The sequence below is a fragment of the Lissotriton helveticus genome, chromosome 1_1 (genome assembly GCF_964261635.1).
Source record: "Lissotriton helveticus chromosome 1_1, aLisHel1.1, whole genome shotgun sequence".
Lineage (NCBI taxonomy): Eukaryota > Metazoa > Chordata > Amphibia > Caudata > Salamandridae > Lissotriton > Lissotriton helveticus.
This window is the reverse complement of record NC_136057.1, coordinates 1,144,561,924-1,144,583,612: the sequence shown is the minus strand read 5'-3', so window position 1 is coordinate 1,144,583,612 and position 21,689 is coordinate 1,144,561,924.

Genomic DNA, 21,689 nt, shown 5'->3' with positions numbered 1-21,689 from the left:
TATTTATTATTATTATTTACCTAATGTTGCTGGTGAGAAATAAAGTTTCCCTGACACCCTTACTTGCCATCTTCCTTCCATGTGGAACCAGGATGAGATACGAACCCCCTCATGCAAAGCATGATGGATGGATGGATTGGTGGAGAAGTGTGGCTCAGGGGTTAGAGGCGGCAGACCCGGAAGCTGAGATCGGTCCTGGACCAGGGTTCAATTCCCCACCTCGCCGGGTCTTGGGCTCAAAAATTCCACGGACTCGATAATTCTCGTTCCGGTGCCTACTCGACTCACGGGTTCACACTCTGCGACTCTGGGCAATAGCTTGCTTAATCTCCACTACGGCCCCTCGCGGCGGGATGCCTGGCTTTCACCTTGTGGATACCCTGCTGGGGTTATCTCACAGGGGAATACCAGGACGGGTTCCCAAGGCAAGCGCCTTGATGCCTTCGGGTGATACGTGCGCTATATAAATCGCAATACATTTAATTTTGTTTCATTCCTGCTAACCCTGCATTATCTGGTTTTTTTCTTTATATTACATGGTTTTCTTTTTGGTAGCTACATTTTTTCAGTTTCGAATCTAGTCTCTAGTTCACTTATCTTCTGCTTTGTTGGTAAACTTTCCCTCTCTCCTATATATCGTGTGGTACTCTAAGAGTAAGACTAAATATAACACGTTTTGGTACTCTACTGTCTACCGTGAAGATTGCAGGCCCAAGTAAGCTAGTATTATAAATATTATTCACCATGTTTGTTGAGTAGGCTTTCTTTTTCCTGCTCATGCTCTAACAGTTGAGTTCACGAGGGAGAGCCCATGGTCATTGTGGACCCCCATTGTAGTGTGCTACTGTCTCATTCCTTTATGCAGTATAACAGCAGTTTCCCATTAAAAGTGCAGCATGGCTGGGAAAAAAAAGATGCTGTCCCACTCCCATTGCATTTGCTAACTAACACTCCTGGCTTGTCTAACTTTGTGAACCAATTAAATGACCAGAGTGATATTTGTGTTAGAAGATATTGCAGTGCTAACTGAACTGTAGTGATGTATTGCAGTTGTATTTGGGGTGGCATATCTGGCATCTAAAATATGTTTAATGTTTTATTCTAGCCATACAGAACACCAGTGATGCCAGTTCCAGTCCTGCTGTAGGAGGAGAGTCAGATGTAGGGGTAAAAGTGGCAGCAAGGACAGGCACTGGTAAGTCACTTAATTTCTTGCAATTACTATACTCATTAGCTAGTGCAATGGCGTCATCAACACATGACCGTGAAAGGGTGGATATTGAATGGATGGATAATGGATTGGAAATTTTGGTGAACGACTGGATGAGAAAAAGTAAAGCTTAATCATGGTGACCATGGTGAATTGAATGAAAGGACGAATGAATATTTTGATGGTTTGAATAAGAAAGGCAGCTCTTCTCCTGAGGAGCATGCCGCTCACCTACGTTGCTTATTTTGTTTATGTAGGGTGATCAAAGCCATGGTTCAAAGTGGGGGTATTTTTTTTCATTTTTTGTTTTAATCCCTTGACTCACTGTATTTGTTAAGTAAGCCAGATTTATTCCACCCATCATCCATCAACCCCATCCCTGCCCATGGCATTATTGCCACCTATGATTGAAGTGCAGTATGGGTCAATTTGTGACTGCAGTGTTGGCTTTGCAATGTGCATCTGCTTCAGTTAATGTGGCATTTACAATGTTTTCAATGCATTGCAAACCGAACACACAAGGTGTGTTGTTTCCCTTTGCCCACTCAGTCACCTCTTAGTACTTCACTCCTTTATTTTTCCTTAAGTACTTCCATCCCAGTCTACCCAATTGGAAAATACATTCTTGCCATTTGATTTTATAACCATGTGAAGTGAAGTGATTCCAGAATATATTTAATAGTTTTCCATAACAGATTTAGTTTACACCTCTTGAGATTTTTCCATTTCAACTTGGACAGTGACTAAATAAGCTAAAGATAATGAACCGATGATCAGTGTAGTGACCTCTCTATTCTATATGAAAAAAAGCTCTACCATACCTGTGTAATCCCTCTACTCTACCCTGCAGTAGAGTAAGTCATGTTTCTTTACTTGCTTACTGCCCATTGAATTAATTTGTTGGAAATAGTGTGTGGCAGTGGGCAAGGTCACTGAGTGAAGTGGGAGTAAATGCATGGTTTGATGTCAAGTGTGGCGTATGGGATACACTGTGACGAATGCACCAAATACAATCTGTATAGCCCGTTCCTTTCTCTGTAGTGCAGTCCATCATTTTCCCCAATGTCTACTTACGGCAGACAGGTTAATATTAATATCCACATTTGGTACGTGAGGAGTGTGATGTAGTATCTTATTTATTATTCATCTACCTCTTTGGAGTCGGGGTAGAATTAGAAAAAGAAATGCATTTGTAGAAGAGTAAGGCCATTGGAATTAAAAATAGATAATTGTCAACAAGAGCTGCCCCAGCTGCAAACAGTAGCAAAATACCCAAAGTGCTGGCTAGCAATGACTATGACTTTGGTATTGTAGCGCAACACACAACTTTTACTTCATTGTGCATAATGCTGTACTCATTAATGAGAGGTCGTTTTTTTTTCAACTCAACTTCCACTAGTCGTAAGGGACCAGCAATGTACTGCTACTGTGCCTGCTTGCAAAAGCACTATTTACAATTTGTCTTTTTTGTTTTTCTCAATATAGCAATGCCTGCTGGTCCTGCCAGACTACCTAACAGGCAGGAGGTAGCTGTCTGTCTGGCTGCTGTGCAGTGGCTGAGGCATATCCAGCAAGAATACCGGCGACTGGTGGCCCTGGGAGAAGAGAAATTAAATGCCTCTCAGCCGGACCCCAGTGCAGCCTCAGCCTCCAGCCTCCCGGCCATCCAATTGCCAACATCAGCTTCCATCAAATTCTGCCACCCCCTAACACACTGACAGCACCAGCCCATTGCTGTGCCACATGCCGAGGCAGCTGAACTCCATCGAGTGCTGGCCCACCACAAAGAAGCAGAGCTTGGACCAGCTCCCGACAGACATCCAAAATGCCCTCCTTTAGCCCTTTTTTCAAGTTTTTGTTTTGGAGGGAGGGACTTGTTGGGACTAGGTAAAGAGGGTTGGAAGGGATTTTCGACCAGGTTTGAATTTCTTTGGGTTGTTTGTGGGAAAACTATTTAATTTGATTGAAATGTATGCCTGAAGTAGTTTACTTTTACTTTGCACTGCTGCCTTCAGCTTCTACACAGCCTGCTGATGTGCCTGTAAGAGAGAGTGTAGCGCTTAGTTATAGAGTTATATTTTTCTAACTATCTTGACCATTGGGGGGATGCTGCTATGACCCTTATTGTCTACAATAAGCTAGATAAACAATAGCAGCAGTAGGTTACTTACTTACTAAGTTAATTAGTTCACTTCACTCCATAGTTGTCTTACCTGAATATAGATCAAGCGATAACAGGGAAAGCGTCATAACTTCACAAGTGAGGTCCCACTTCCAGTTCCACCCAGGTGGGCTCCAACTGTAGGATTAATCTGAATGACTGCTTATCCATCATAGGCAACTAAATGGAAATGCAAAGACTGCATTAGTGGGTTATGTATTATATCAAAGTTTTACAAACAATTGAACCAAGAATATTACATGATGACACAAGAATTCCTGGTAGTGATAAAAATAAAAAAAAATAGGAATAGTAGTCACTTTTGGCTAATGGGGACTAGTAGTATTGACTAAATCCTCATGTTATAAAAAATTGACTCAAAGTCTAGAGTGGACAAGCTTAGGTTAGGCATTTACGGTAACGCAACAAAAGGCCTGAATGATGATGCAGACGACTGACGTTCTTCATTCTATATCTAAAATATGGATCACTTTTAATGCGTAGGTGGGTAAGGGGACAGAGTGGGCTTTTTCTTAGAAGATCTTGAGGTAAGTTAGTGTTGCTTTTATCAAATCTGCCTCACCAAGTGTGTGATTCATTGATGGTGTAAATTAAGTCACACCTCAACAAATCACATAGCCCGAGGGAAAAGGGTTAGGGGTTTGATTAATGAATGGGAAAGGGGATCTGAGGAAAGGTTTGACAAAGACAAATGCTAAACAAGGACAAAATTCATCTGGGAAATTAGCATCACTTCATTCATCATCAATCTGTTGTAGAAGGAAACAAAGGAATGAGTATGACAGAGTACAGATACATGCATTGCAAACAGTCCTTGTACCCCAGAGACCCAAGTTATCTAATATCTAAATTGTTTGTCTTCTAGGTTGGGGAGTGAATCCATCCATCCAGTTATCCAAATACGATTATTAAAAGAAAAATTGTACTGCATTGCAAAATTAGGTGGTGAATCTGCTTTCTCTTTGGGAATGTCCACTCTTGGACACCTGTCTGGACTGGTCTGGTAAGTAAGCATGAGTGTTGAGCTCAGCTTTTGCCTTTCATTCATGCAGGAGAGTAGACGGCCTGTGGATTGTAAAACAGAAACTGTATTTTAGAGTCAAGGAGAAGGACAGAAGGAAGGTAAGCTTCATGAGGTGTGTATCAAGAAGAATCAGAGGCAGAGCAAAAAAAACAAAGTGGGGATTATCACTTTTGCCACAAGTCCAACACACACATACACACACACACACACACATACACAAAGAGAAGCCATTTACAAATAAACGCACCTCTCTCCATTACACATAGTTGAGTACTAGGCCTCAAACTCTTGCTTTACCTTTGAACTGAAGTCGATACATTCTTGCTTCTAGCTGTTGAGGAGTTAGTCCCGCAGCTCCCGCCCTGAGTTCTTCCATCCTCCTCCTGACTCTGAGTGACTCCATCCCAGACCAGTCATCATGACCCAAGCAAGATTGACGTGTAGTACACAACTGTTAAAGAGCAAGTAGAGAAACAGAATTGTAGTATTTTGCATATGTTTTTGTATGTTAACTAAAGTGACCTTTCTCGTCTCTGAAGAACCAGAAAAAAGGAAAAGATCCAGAAATTAAATCTGGCTAAGTATGAAAGGGCCAACCACCTTCAGAGAATAAATGATAGCCCATCACTGAGGCCCGAAACATTGCAAATCAATCATCACAAGAAAGTTTCCGCATTACAGTTCAACACACCCTCCCTCACTGTCAGCCACCACATCAATCATCACTCACAGTCACTTAATAATAAGATCGTTCATTGGTGCAATGGTTACCTGTTCCAATTCAAGCACAGTGGTAGGTACACAATTTCCCCTTTGATGAAAGCAACAGATTGGAATTTGTCAGTCTTGTAAATCAACTGGGGCAGTCATCCTTGATGATGAAAAAACAAAAGGATCATAGGAGTGGACGATAAAGGTTAATACATTTTTGCAAAGTACGTTTATAAAGGCCAATCACCTCCAGGGAAAGAATTATCACCCATCACTCAGGCCTCAAACATTGCAAATCAATCATTTAAAAAAAGTTCCCACATTACAGTTCAACACACACCCCCCCTCACTGTCAGTTACCATATCAATTCACATTCATCATTCACACAATCACTCACCATTGCAATAGATGTAGTTACCACTTCTAATCCCAGCACAGATAGTTTGAGTATTAGGTACTCATCTTTGATGCAGGGAACACATTGGATTTTGGTATTGTTATGCACTCTTCTAAATCAATGATCTTCTAGGGCAGATATACTATTGCTAAGTGATGCAAAAAGAAATAGGTAATGGGCATGCAAGAGGGGCAGGCATTGTCTCCAAAGTCATGAAGGAATTGTTGTGGCTTCTTCAATGCACACTATTCCAACTGCAATCCGGCAATATGTGTGACTAAAAAATGGTGGGCAGCATACGTCTGACACACAAATAATAATATTCCATTAGCTCCTTTGTTTCGCAAAGATAGATATTCAATAAGAAATAATTTCTATAGGGGCACTGGCATACTTAGGGCCCGATTAGGATGGCGGACGGACCAGCGTCCGTCTGCCACCCCCGAGGTGGAGGGACCGTCCGCAGGGGCTGCGGCGTTCCCTCCCTCGGAATTAGGATGTGACCGCCACCCTGGCGGTCACATCCCCTATATTTAACATTGCGGCGGATGCTGCTTCAAGCAGCACCCGCCGCAACGTTAAATGTGCATGTTTTCCTTTGCATGCACGAAGCGACAGGCACCGCGTGGCGCCTGCTGCTTCATGCATGCAAAGGCAGGGGGGTACCATAGGTACCCTCCATGTTCACCCCCCAACACCCCTGGGGGCCAGCAACGGGCCCCCATACTCAGACTCCACATGCTTTTCTACGGCAGAAAACCCACCGTGGAAAAGCATGTCTCCGCCGGCATCCTAATATGGCTGGCGGTGTCTGATAGACACCGCCACCATATTAGAGCTTTTCCGCCGCGGTCGGAAGGCGACCGCGGCGGGAAAGCGGCGGATGGAAAAATGACCCCCCAGCCATCCTAATCTGGCCGCAGCGGTGAATCCACATCCTCCGGGCCGGGGGTGGCTTCTGCCGGCCCGGAGGATGCGGATTCACCGCGATCCTAATCGGGCCCCTAGTCTGGGAAGTAGAGTTCATCCTCAAATCAGGTGGTTCACCGAGAAGTTGGTCCGTTAACACACTTGATTTAATTTCTGACCAATCATCCTCCTCCTCTTGTGCTGTTTCAGGAACGGTGAAATTGTGTGGTAAAAAATGGTGGTTCATTTTGTTCATAGTCAATGCCTCCACGTTTTGAGGCAAGAGTCTGTTCCTTCTCACTCTAACAACCACATCACCTGCACTAAATGCATGCTTAGCAACCCACCTCTTGTATTTTAAGACATCCCATTCAGAAAAAGGAATGAAAGTGGGCAGAATTTTTTTGTACCATGAATCAGTAGTGTGGCACAGATGTACTCTTTGGACGCGATGATGTCATGTTGCACCCATGTATTACAAGCCATGAGCAGGATTAAGCTCTCAAACAAGGCATGCGCTTCTGTGTTTTTATTCACACTTGTGGGGGTGAATATTTCAAGCACCTTCTTTACCTGTTCCTATAGGAGATGACGCCGGTAGAGCAGGAGAGGAACCATTGGAAACGCTGCTGAAAAACAAGCATCTGTATCAAGGATATTGACGCAGCAAATACTTATCAATAGACATTGAGAAACAATATACGGCATCGCAATGTTTCAGAGTGGTATAACGAAATTAAATTAAACTCCTAGAAGTGCTGACCAAGTTTTGTCATCAGGCTGTGCTTATCATCAAATTGAACCAAATATAAGTAACGGTGATAGATAACCAAACGGCTGCAGTCTAACTGCTTATGATTCCTCTACTACCCTTCGGTATATATTTTATCTTAACGCAAGGTCCTGAAGTAGGTGGATGCAAATAATTTTTACCCACCAGAAACGTATGTTGACCTAATTGACCCCCACCTGGAAACGCAACTATGGATATTAAATGAAAAATCTCTTTCATGATTTGAACTGTGTATGCCTTTGAAGCTGGATGGAGTATGTGTGTTAGGTATGAGTGTGTGCGCTTTGTAAGTAGGGCTGTGATGTAATGTGAGTTAGTTGTGGTGTGAGGTTAATTATAGTACAGGGTTTTTGTACAAATAATGTTTAAAATGCACATCAAAATGAAATTATGAATCACTTATAAAAATATTGTGTATAAAAGCAAAAAAATAAATGTTTGTGTATTTAAAAAATGCTTTTATCTTTTGAAAAAATTTAAAAAATTGATTTAATAATATTATAGATATTGTATTTGATGTATTGATATAGCAAAAGGCAGCCCAGTGAGCTATTTTTGAAGAGACACAGGTCAAGTGACAGTGTTCTTGGAGCATATATATATTTTACATAGCTTTCCTAACTGCATCCCCTCCTCTTAGAATGACACAGTCATTGATCTGTTTGTACTGCTCAAACAGACGTTGCAACATGTAATAGGTCGAGTTACAACATGTGGGCACCTCCTGTATCAGGGCTTTAACTGGTGCTCTATTATTTATTATGCTAAAACATTCACAACTGCTTCCAGGCTTTAAAAGAATGCTAAAATGAGTGTAGATTATTCTGCAGGTGGTCAATATGTTGCTGACTATGTCTCTTTTTTTGAGGAAATCTTGCACCACCAGGATGATGCAATGGGCCAAACACAGGTCTGTGAAATAGCATCCTTCTGACATGGCCTTGACACTGTTACTGCCATTGTCTGAGGCAACAAATCCAATTCTGAGACAACTGGGTCACAGTCATTCATAGAGTTTGCTGATAAATTCCTGCAAGATGTTTACAGCTGTATGTGATTTTTCAATGGCAAACATTGCCACTGTTGCATGCTGCTGAACGTTCTTTAAACTTTCTTCATGGCCAAGAGCTGCAGATTCCTTTTGCTTTACCCCTACATAATAGATCCAGTGTGCAGTGATGCACACGTAGTCAGTCACCTGACAACTGGTCCACATGTCTGTTGTCAGGTGGATGGTGTGAACAACACTTTGCTACAAAGCTTGTCCAGCCAACTGCAGCACATCCTGATGCAGCGCTGGAACAGCGACTCTGGCAAAATAGGTCTGACTTGGTACCTTTCATTTCGGGCAGATGACTGCCACAAATTCTAAGAATCCCACTCTTTCCACAAAAGAAAAAAGGAGGAGGTCCATTGCTTACTTTTTTGTCAAGCATTCCATTGCACAAACGTGTGGTTGGGTGGTTCTGCTCTTAGGGCCCCTCCTGCCTAAACATGCCTGGAATAGTAGCCTAGATTTTCCTCTCTTCTGGGGCCACACCCACAGGCATCTTTCAAGAAGTAGATTGTGGTTGCAAACTCAATGGGTTTCATGATGGGGAAATCACTGTATGCCGAAGTGTGTCTCCATCTCACTCAGAGTCTTGTGCCATTGTGAAGCCCGTGAGATGGGTGATTCTGCTGCTGCACGGCTGGGTAAAGGGCCAATTTCAGTGAAGATGTCCCCCGCTTCTCCCTCATCATCACCTTCCACTGTGATTGGGCTTTTACCTGATGTTCCTGGCTCTCCTCACCACCACAACCACAATCAGTCCTTTTTTTAAGGTTTTCCTCCTACTTGATTGTGTGGTGTTTTTTCTAATGGGTCATTTGGCCTCCAGTACCATAATTTTTACCAGGCTTACCTCAACAAACATTGGTGGCAAATGGTGCATATTGCAATGGGCTCCCCCTCTGTGCTTACCTTAAAAACGTCCCATTCTGGGGAGGAGCACTTCTTTACTGTGCCACTTCCAATGCCTGAAGAAGAACTGGAGGTAGGTGGGTGTGTCATCGATTGCTTCTCTGCTTCTCCTGAGGTAAGGGGTGGTGCCGGTCTCAGCTGGGGCTTTGCAAATATGTTAGCTGGTGGCAGTGCTACCTGTGCCACTTCCTTGGATCAGGTTGAATAGCCATGTCAGACTCCAATGTGTCACCTTCCACAATGACTGTCTCGTTGTCTTCATCCTCCTCTTTATCCCCTTCCATAATTCTAAGTCTTTCAGGAACGCTTCTTTTACCTTGCCTCTCCTGTTGTCTCTTAGACTCTGCCAGGGTCCACACCATACCCCTATCATCATCATCAGAAACAGTGCTTCGAGAAGGTGGTGGACTAGTGCGCTTCCTTTTCCTTACTGAACATCTGGGAGCCAATGCGTCTAAAAGAGGAGGATCTTTCTCGGAAGGAAGCTCAAACTCTTGTTCTGCTCCAACATCAGGAAAATGTACTACTGCTGGCTGCTGTCCACTTTGCTTTGTTTCCTGAAAATATTCTGTAATACTTTGCGAAAGGGACAAATCCCATTCAATGTCACTACTCATCAGAGTCTACATAATTGCAGTGGCTGCCTCACTGCCTGACATGGTCCTGTGCTTAGGTTGGGGTGGTGCTGTTGATGCAGGCGTGCTGCTCTCAGGTTGCTCCCTGGAGGCCGGTGCGACAGGCACAAGTTTGCTGAAAAAGATTCTGGTCAGCACGGCAGTGGTAAAAATTGGCTTCTTCTCCTCCCCACTGGCACTTTCTTGGCACCACCTTTCTTTGGGGCCATCTTGAAGCTGTCAGTTGGCAATGGCTCTTTACTTTACACGCTGAACAGATGTCTGTGTTGTGTAGTCAGACACTCATCACGTCGTGCACAAGCCTTTTGTATGGCAGCACTGTGGGTGATGTCTCTTCTCCTTGTGCACCTAAAAACAAACAAGCAAGAACAACATCAGTGACATGGGGCATTGTTGCAGTTCAATTAGTAATACAAACAAACAATATCATAAGTGTGGTTAGATGCGTTATTATAAATAATTAACAATACAGTGTATCCATTTGTAAAGCCACACCAACATACACTTTCATGTTGTACACTCTGGAAGGATGAGAAAGAGCAACAACGACAAAATACAGATGTAACTGCTTGCTTTATGTGTGTCAATTTGGGATGTGGCACTAAGGAAGGTGCAGGTGACAATGGAATACTCCTTAAACAATGAATGATGTTGTGCGGTTGTGAGGGATTGATGCCAGATGTTAGAAAGGAAAAATAAAATAAGAAAGTGTTAAAAACGTAAAAACAAAATTTAAAAAAATTTAAATTTTAAACAATTACATAAAAACAATTCTAAAACAAAAAAGAAATTGAGATAAAAAACCTGAAATAAAAAATATTAATAAGTTAAATTATTCTAAAGCATATCATTTATTAAACTGATATCTCATCCTTCCGTGCAAACCTATAGCAAAAGCACACAAAATGGCTGCCAGCCAGTGCCAGATGGCCAACAACAACAGTGAGCAAGAGGGCATGGGGAACAAAGAAGACATGCAGGTGCATGGCAAAAGCACATTCACTGACTACACAAAATGGCTGCCAGCCACATGGTGAACAACAACAACAACCAGCAAAGAGACCTGGCCCCAACAAAGAAGACATGCAGGCCTATGGCAGATGCACACTGGATGCCTACCCAAAATGGCTGTCAGCCACATGGTCACAACAGCAAGCAGGAGGCATGGGGAACAAAGAAGACAAACAAGACTATGGCAAAAGCACACTGGCTGCCTACACAAAATGGCCGCCAGTGACATGGTCACAACAACAAGTAAGAAAGCATGGGAAACAAAGAAGACATGCAGGTCTATGTCAAAAGCACACTGCTGGCTATTGGAAATGGCCACCAGCCACATGGTCACAACAATAAGCAAGAAGGCATGGGTAACAAAGAACACATGCAGGCCTATGGCAAAGGCACACTGGCTGGCAATACAAAAGGACCACCAACCACATGGTTATACAGCAAGCAAATAGGCATGGCCACAGCAAAGAAGACTTGCAGGCCTATGGCAAAAGCAAACTGTCTGCCTACACAAAATGACCACCAGACACATGTTGAACAACAACAGTAACCAGCAAGAAGGAATGGCCACAACAAAAAACACATGCAGGCCTATGGAAAAGCACAATGGCTGGCAACAAAAAATGGCAGCCAGCCTACATGGTCACAACAACAAGCAAGAAGGCATGGGGAGCAAAGAACACATGCAGTCCTATGGCAAAAGGGCACTGGCTGGCTATACAAAATGTCCACTGACCACATAGTCAAACAGCAAGGAAAGAGGCATGTCTACAAACAAAGCATATAAATCAAACGAAACACTGATATACAAAGTACTATCAGTCCCAGGATGCATCACACCGTATCGGTTGAAAACTATTCATCGTAAATTTAGAATTAATCCACAGTCCACTGTTTACGTTTCATATTTTTGATAGTTTATTGTTCGTTTGTTGATGTATTCAAAACAAGGTGATTTCAATTTTCAAAATGCATGTATTATGCCCAATCGCCTTTGATACAGCATGTAAAATCCCTTGCTCCATAAATATACGCAAATGTTTAACCCAATGCATTTCAAGCCGTTCTGGCCCTTCGTCAGGGGTGCATATCTGTAGAGTTAAAATCAAATATATTGCCATTAACATCTAAAATGTATGTCCACATGTCAATATTAATCATAAAGTTGTTTGCAGTGCCCCATTGCATACCATGTTGTCCCTCCCGTAACCAACATTTTCCCTCTATAAGCAAAACAGTGCCATCTACATAAGTCACTAAAACGGCTTGGCGAGTTATGCCCTCTGTACTTATCGCTTTAAAGTAACGGTCTATGATGCCAATATACAAGATTCCCACTAAACAGTGAACCTAAGGATTACGAGTATCTGACCGGTAGATAAGCGGTATATTAACGTACCTTTCTTTGCTAATCAGCTACGAACATAACGTTCTGGATCTTCTCCCCCAATTGCTATTCTTGTCCTTCTCTAGTTTCAACTCGTGTTTTAAACACCTTAATCCCGCCCACATCGTTACCCTTTTCTTATCTTTCCTCTCCAGGATTGGAAACTCCCATCTACCGCATATTGCTGGCCTCATTGAATCCCTCCAAACTCACGTCTGCTGTAATCCAACCCCCCTCAATCACTATTAATTGCCCCGCCCTACCCTCAGATGTTACATCACTACGCTGTTTACGCAATAGCTGTTACTCGACACAAACTTATAAACACAAACTTATAAATCTGCGAAACATGTGAGCAAAGTCAAACATGCGGAACATTCCATGTACTTTCTGTATGTCCAATGATACAATACGTTGATTTTAAAATGTGTGTGTAATTAATGTTCATGCGTTCTTGACGTTCTTCGGTAGTCCACACTTTATTATGGGTGCTGAGTCAAGTAGGATGACTGTTCAGACAATGAAAAAAGTTGTTTGTTTTTAACAGGTCCATCTTAGTTAATCCTTTTATGGAGCTATCCTGGTAAGCGCTTCATACATACAGCGCCAAGCATATAAATCAAACGAAACACTGATATACAAAGTACTATCAGTCCCAGTGCATGTATTATGCCCAATCGCATAATTGGGCATAATACATGCATTTTGAAAATTGAAATCACCTTGTTTTGAATACATCAACAAACGAACAATAAACCATCAAAAATATGAAACGTAAACAGTGGACTGTGGATTAATTCTAAATTTACGATGAAGGTTTTCAACCAATACGGTGTGATGCATCCTGGGACTGATAGTACTTTGTATATCAGTGTTTCGTTTGATTTATATGCTTGGCGCTGTATGGATGAAGCGGTTACCAGGATAGCTCCATAAAAGGATTAACTAAGATGAACCTGTTAAAAACAAAGGTGTGCGAGTCACAACTTTTTCCATTGTACAAACAAAGCACACATGCAGGCCTATGGGGACAGACGATACAAAATGGCCCCTGGCCACATGGCATGAGGAACAAAAAAAATTGGTGGCCTATTGAAAACACACTCACACTCTGGCCAGACAAACGAGGCATGGTAACACGGGAGAAAACAGCATTAATTCAGCAAGGCCCAAACTGAAAATGTACTAGTCTAAATATATTTACAACAACACACATCATCCAAAGGCATCAAATATATTACCCCACCTATGCACTGTTTGCAGAAAAAAAGTGAAATACGCCCCAAAACACATTTTGTAATTTAATCGAATGCCATCCCTGGCCCCAATAATGTTTCAATTCAACAAACACCACCGTAACAGTTGTTTCATACACCCATGATTAGTACTGGGCCTTGTGTCTGAAAGGCCCATCGGCAGACTGTGAACTAAATGAATATTGAAAACATTTTACAAAAACATGGCAAAAATGTCCTAGACTGTGCAACATTTTTGCTTTAGAAAACAAGAAAAATTACATTAAAAAATAATTAGTCCCCTAATGAAACTGCATTTTAAAAATCAAATAAAAGTACAAATAAATCCTAGTGCATGCTCTTAATCAAATAAACATTATAAGCAGAAAAAGTGGTTCCTGTGGAACATTATAGAATATTGAGAATGATAATAAAAGTTATGCTCAATCGCAATGAACAAATGGGTATAGTGATATCAAAAGGAGAAGAACCGTACACGACTCAGTATTAGGTGTAAACAATGGTAGCTTTTATATAAATATATGTGAAAAATAATTACAACACTGAACAGTGCATTGTGTCCCCAGTGAACATGGAACCTACAACAATTGTGACAAAATTATGACAATTATAAATAGTTTCCAAAACAATATTAAAGTCGACTATCCAAAGAAATCTGTAATAGGAATGGTTCTCAGTATTTTCATCGACAGCGTTTCGTCCCCTGTGGGGTTGAGGGGTATATCTTCAAGACCTAGCGATATAAGGAGATCTACAAGGTAAAACAAAAGAATGTTGTAACTAAGTTGAGCCATAAGGGCCACAGCGTTGCTGTATTGAGAGACATGGCAAGGCCTGTAACTGAAAGGATGATGGCCTGTCATTGTGATATGTGTACACCATTGGAAGTGAAGAGTGAAAACAAAAATGTTACTCACATGGGACCCAGCAGGGCGCTGCACATGTGGTTAGATAGAATGAGACAGGAATGAGCACATTGTAAATGGTAACTGATCTCAGCATGTCAAGTGCTGGTATAATACAGAGAACTTCATGTGCCCGGTGTGGTTTAGTGGCAGCTTCAGACGCACACATGTTTTATGATTGCCCACACTTGACGTCTTATTGGAATTCAATTGGCAACAAACTAACATCTTCAATAGGTTACACAGTGGCTATAGATCTTCGGCTAGTAATCTTTGGCGTAGTGGATCAAAAGCGAAGTTCTGCCAACAACCTTTTGTTTTAGGAGAGAAGAAAGGGTAACCAGGTAAAATTCAGGCGCACAGCAAAAGTATGGTGAAAAGTAAAGTACACTATATAACAGAGTTCTCGAAGCAAGAAAGGGAAGGTCACGAACTCCCCCACAATCCCAAAACAAAGTTTCAGTTCAAACACACTTAATAATTCCTTGCCAAGCTCTCAATTCCAGGGTGATGTGTCTCTTACAGTATCACTGCAAATCTCCAGTGATTCAAATAGTCCACAATATCGAATGTCCAAAGTATAATCAGTAATATCACAGTAATGTTCAATAGCCACTTCAGCTAAGACACCAGGGCTCGTTGTAGTTTTCAATTCCAATTTATTCACAATCCTTCCAATCAATAAAAGGTATTTCTAGCAGCAAACACGTGTTTCGTCAGGCATTAATGTCATGCCTTACCGACTTCTTCAGGTCTGCAAGCCAAGAAGATACATTAGCGACATAGGAAGATATACAAATGGCTGTTCGAAGTAAGGAAAGTAATATTTAATCAAGTCACCCACTGCGTGAAAAAAACATAGTCCTTAAGTGATCGTTTGAAAAGAGAAACACCGAAATAGATAGTGCAACCCGGGGTGTCTCTAATAAGCAGTTCTGGACCCAAGGCCAAATACTTTAATCTGATATCTGAATAGCTTATTGACCTGGGTTATTGATTTACCAACAGACTGGCGCGTACCCGTGTTAGTCAGATCGAGGTTCAGAGAAGATCGACTTAACAATATAGAAGAATCGGAAATCGATAGTGGTACGATAATCACCTTAATAGAGGTGAGTCGAAGTTTGTATTACAGCATGAATCTGAGACTTAGCCATTACAGTACATATAGCCTTATTTGGGTTATGTCTTTTATAGGGGATTCGTGTTAATTTGGATATGATTTTGGTAGCCGCGTTGTGGATCTGACATTAGTCTAAACCATTTGAATTCGATTGATTTACGCATTTATTCTGCTTGGAGAAGTAGAGTGAGTAAAACTCTTTACGTTTGTTTTACTGGTGCACTGTGGGTCCGCGAGGGATGTGGGAGTAAGGATGGTCTCATATCGTTGCAGATTCCTATCCTGATACATAAACTGAGGACTTATGTGAAAGATACAACTTTTTGCTTTGGTAAAGTCAATTTTAAATACATATGAAGCTTACTTTTATTTGGCCTTGGGTCCAGAACTGCTTATTAGAGACACCCCGGGTTGCACTATCTATTTTGGTGTTTCTCTTTTCAAATGATCACTTATGGACTATGTTTTTTTCATGCAGTGGGTGACTTGAATAAATATTACTTTCCTTACTTCAAACAGCCATTTGTATATCTTCCTATGTCGCTAATATATCTTCTTGGCTTGCAGCCCTGAAGAAGTCGGTAAGGCATGACATTAATGCCTGACGAAACACGTGTTGGCTGCTAGAAATACCTTTTATTGATTGGAAGTGTCGTGTATTTCTATAGGTTCTGAATCGATCCCCCTATTCCTGACCCTATTCTGGTTAAACTTACTAGCTAGTTAACTAACAGTCAGCCCATGAGGCAAGAAATCCCCCATGATGCAGATACCGTTATCTGACGCAGTCACACTACGGCACAGGAACGTGTTATCTGATTAGGTCATAACGCTTGAGATCTAATTAGACAAGCGACATTCCTCCAGCCCCTGATAAGGCATACGACGTTCTCATAACAAATCAAACCTATGACAACCTGGATAATCCGTGCGGCCATTGTTTTGATTTCACAGAGAACTTTAGTAAAGAATGTGCTAACGAGCAAGTCGTATGACATCTTTATTGACGTACCTATGTCCATCCTTACGTCAATCTCGGCACCTTTAAGGTATAAATATTGCCGACCTTGCCCTATGCAAACACACGCGTGGTGACAAGACGGAGCAGCCATACTTGCCGAAGCAGACCCCGCAGGCAGCAGCCCCGCCTTCCTGACGCGCTGAGAGACGCGCTGCTATCTCAACCCGAGAGACCCAGCACCGGCGCTTCTGGGCAGCCCTCGCAGGCAGCCTGGAATATCGAGAGCAGAGAAAGAGATACCATTCCTCATTCATCCTAAATTCCAGGTACAGAACTGAATAACCCCTCCTAGAGAATTCTTTAGTTATTCACTTGGCAAAAACAAACTTAAACTAAACTGTAACTTTCTATTCCCGCCCACGCATTAGACTTAGGTCAGGTACACGGGGTAGGCGTATTTAGAAACACCAGTTGAGTACGTTTAGTCAAATGTATATGTGTATGTAAATATATTTTATTCATTTTAAACATCATATGGCTCAGAAACCATATCAATGTTTTTACAGTATTATTTTATACTATTGCTTCTAATGTATGCACTTTACTTAACTATAAGTATTGCAATAATATCGATCCATTTCTCTTGTACGAGAAAAGAGACTGATCAATAAATAACATCTTTTATTGAACACGCCCGTCTCTTCCTTTTCTCTACATTCTGATGAGACTAAGAATGCACGTACTGACTGAGTAAAATAATTGCCTTGTGCTCACACGACTCTCGAGATTGACTCTTGATTAGGGGAGAGCAAAGTTGTCATGTTCTATGGTTGTCAGAAACTAAATCCCTTCTTGTCTAATCAGGGGAGTTAATCCTTCCTTGAACATTCGAAAAAGTTTCTAGCGAACTCTGAGCTTAGCTGGCAAACCCAAAAATTAAGTCTAGTATCGACAGTAGTAGACCTAGTTAACGTCTGGCCTAGGCCTTTACTGCTGTAGGCACTATTCCAATGCGCAGAGCCTATTGGGAAAATAGGAGCTACACTACATGGCGCCCAACGCGTTTGGAAAGGGCGATAAAACTAACGTAAGACATTTAGAGTAACTCAGTCGTGCTTTCTCACTCAGACCCCTTTTCCCAAATACTCCAAAGACGTCTGGAGTGGGTGAAAGGTTATTATATCCTCCAAAACCTCGCAGGAGGGAACTCCTATGTATGGTTCTTGGTCTAGTCAACGTTGAAGGATAAAACAGTTCCAAAATATTGTGCATCTAATCTTTGTTCCATAAAGAAACCTGATCTGCAAACAAAAGACATAAGCTTCCTGTCGGTAAAATGACAGAGAGTGATGAAGAAAGAGAGGCAATTAGATTAGCTACTGAAATAGCAGCAGCTGATACTACAGCACTCGATGCAGACCCGGATATAATACTCATCCAGGTCGCCAAAAGGAGAGCTATAACTCTAAAACTTATAGAAAATGGACTGACACCTAGAGGTGGCACAGTCATATTCGTAATCGAGGCACACGAATATCGGCAGACAGAGGTATACTATACATGGATAAATTTTCCAGCAGCAAATGCTGTAACAAAGTACTTCCACTATTACAAAGTAGAGGAACCTCCTAATGAGTACACTCCTTTCGAGGAGGTGGAAGTACCACTCAAATTCCAAGAGCATTTGCTCTTATTTGATGGCGCCCTAATACATAACAATCACATTACAAGGCTCGGTCCTTTAGGAAGACCAGGAGCAACGTGGCCGGTCCTAGCCGGATACACACCACATCCAGACATCGAAAGAATGCCTGCAGCAGAGCTATTAATACAGCTAAAACAACTACTAAAAATTCATAGACAATTAGTTCAGTATGTAATGCGGACTTCAACAATTCAGCCAGCGATTAAAATTCCACAGCTGACCCCTCACCAGGGGAACACAAATAAAATCACACCACAGAACATCCAATCCTGCCTAGGTAAAGTTCCAGCTAAACGGGAACAAATACCATTCTGGTTGGCACAGAAAATTACCCAAATAGAGGCGGTGTTTCCTGACACCACCCCATTAGAAAAACACAGGATTCTGACTATATGTCTCCCAATGGGAATCGCACCACACATTGAGGACTGTGACACTTGGGGTACAGTCTTTGCTTCCATCTACACAAAAACGCACGGTGTTCCATCCATTTCGGTAATACCAGATGTGCTAAAACAAATTCAAGATGAATACGGTCCAGAACCTGCTTTAACTCTTGGTATGAAATTACTGAAAGACTTCAAGCAGGTCTCGGCTATATTACTAGCCAACATAAAGGGTGAAGCAGCAAACGTGGCGATCCGCCAGAGGTTAAAAGAGACAGATATAGCAGACCAACCAGCTGAAATTGCTAGAATCATAGAAAAATCCTATGAAGAACTAGGCAGAGATAGTCTAGGTGGAATACCAGTAAAACCGCAACTGACTACAAGTCCAGAAAAAATATTTTTTAATAATAATTCACCAAAAAAGAACTGGGATGGAAATAAACAATCCAATCCTAAAGAAAAGAAATTCCAGTCCAGAGGAAGGTCTCCTAGGCGAAGAGAGAAATCTCCAAACCCGAGACAAAGGTCACCTCAGAGTGAACCCTCTGGGAATAGATATAACCTTAGAAATAAGGATAATATTAAAAAACCTGATAGATATCAAGACATTGATACACGTCCCTCTCAATCTTTTCAGAATTCCTCGCAGAAATCGGAAAGAAGAGGACGATCAGAAGAGCACGCCAAGTCCAAAGACAAGGAACCTGCTCAACTGAAAAAGAAATCACAATTTCCAAAAAAGAAGGTAGCCAGTATCAAGGTAGTTAACAATGCCGAGAATACTGAGGACACAACTGAAAAACGGAGAATGGGCTCAGACAATGCTAGACAGCGCAGCAGAGGTGAGCATAGCTCGCAAAGTCCTTATGAATCATCTGGAGACAGTGGACACGAATGAATACCTTCAAGTGGAAACTGCAGATACCAGAGTTAGCAAGCCCCACAAAATATACGAGATAACATTACGTATAGAGGGAGATAAGACTAGGAAAATAAGGGGACTATTTTGGGATAACCTATCCAAGGGCTATGACATCCTTCTAGCTGAAAAAGACTGGCCACCAGAGTTTGTCAGGGAGTGCCCTCATGGCGAAGAAGTAATTATGCCTGCCTTCTCGAATCAAATACCGATTCATAAAAAATATACACTTGCTAGAAAGTGGGCAGTGGCCTTAGCACCTGCTTTATATAAAAATCATGTAGGATGGGATGAGGATTCTCCTCCTCACAAAGTCCAGTTAAAATCACAACCTACTGCACAAAGGCAGTACCCAATTAAGCAAGAAGCTAAAAAACAAGTAAATGAAATACTAGATCAGCTAGAATACCAAGGGGTGATTGAAACTTGCACCTCACAAATGAACAATCCTTTGTTTCCGGTCTCCAAACCAGACAATTCGTACCGTCTAGTTTTGGATTACCGACACCTTAACACATGTTGCAAAACTTTTGCAGTGCAAAACTCACACAGTGCTGCACTAATGAATAACATAGTGCGCAAAAAATACAAAACAACCTTGGACATCTCCAACGGATTCTTTTGTCAAAACATAGCACCAGAGAGCAGATATTTAACTGCGTTTTCAGTAAATGGCACTCAAAAACAATTCTGTCGGTTAGCCCAGGGGTACAAGAACAGCCCGGGGGTATTCTCAGCAAGAGTAACAGAATTACTACAACTATATGATGATGAAGCATTATCTTATGTCGATGACATTTACTTAACAGATGATGACTTGGAAACTCACTTGAAAAGAGTGAACACCATAATACTTGGTTTCGCTGCAGAGGGTTACAAATTCAACTTCAAAAAGTCCAGAATTGCCCATCTGACGGTCCTATTCTTAGGATATGAGTTATCAAGTGAAGGCAAAAGCCTGGCAGACAATTTCCTAGAGAAATGTGCCGTAATCCAAGCTCCTAAAACACTAAAAAACCTACAGTCAATTCTAGGCTTCCTAAATTTCGGAAGAACATATATTGCAAATTACGCAGAAAGGGTCAAACCCCTTTACGATCTAATTAAACCAGATTTTAAAAGATCCAGTTGGACTCAAGCACACACAGAAATTTTGAGATCCTTACAAACAGACATGCTAATTAAAACAAAATTAGAAACCCGTGATAATACACGCAACCTTGTGATCCGAGTCATCCCAGGGAGATGCGGATTCACATACCTGACCTCTAATGAGGGAGAAAAGGTACCAATTGCATTCAGATCACACTTGTACACAAAAGCTGAACAGAGATTCAACAACAAAGGAAAAATTGTTCAAGCAGTTCAAACCGCAATAGCTAGAGAAAAAGACATAGCTGACGGTAGACATATCACAGTCAGAACAGCTGAATCAGCCTTCGAGGCACTAACAACACCGTGTAATTTACCAACAACAACATTGGATCCAGAATGGTTACAATGGGTAAATTCAATCACAACGGACAAAGTATACTACTTCTTTGATCCAGAACTAGAAGAATTAAAAAATCTAAAATATGAAAAAACGTATCCTCTGCCAATCGACATTCTGCCTCTACGACATTACGCCTGTGTAATCTATACAGACGGACATGCTCAACCCTCCGTTTGGGGAGAACATGCATACAATCCCACATGTGAGATCACAAAAGAAGTGTGGCGCGGAGGTATATTAAAACCTCTATTAACAAAATCACACTCAGTAGAAACTAATTCAGAACTACAAACTGAAATAATAGCTTTGAAAATGGCGCTAGATAATGCGGATCGCGAATTCCCGACACTTATAGTGTCAGATTCATATTTCTGCGTCAAAGCATATAACAAGGATTTGCAGACATGGATTCAGAACGGTTACAAAGATGACACAGATGCACCAATAAAGCAGAGACTTCTCTGGGAACAAGTAGCTCTTTTGAAAAAAGAACTACCAAAGACTCACGTGACTCACTCACTGAGTCATCAACGTGATGGCGTTCACGTTGTAGGGAATTCATTGGCTGAAACAGCCGCAGCGGCAGCCAGTAAACCGGCTCCCGTAGATCGAAAAAAGCGTACATTAAAATACATTGACGGTGAAACATTGCTGGCGGTGAAAACGTCATCAAAAGGCGACTGCTCAGCGTTACCGATCAACTATCCACTCAATTA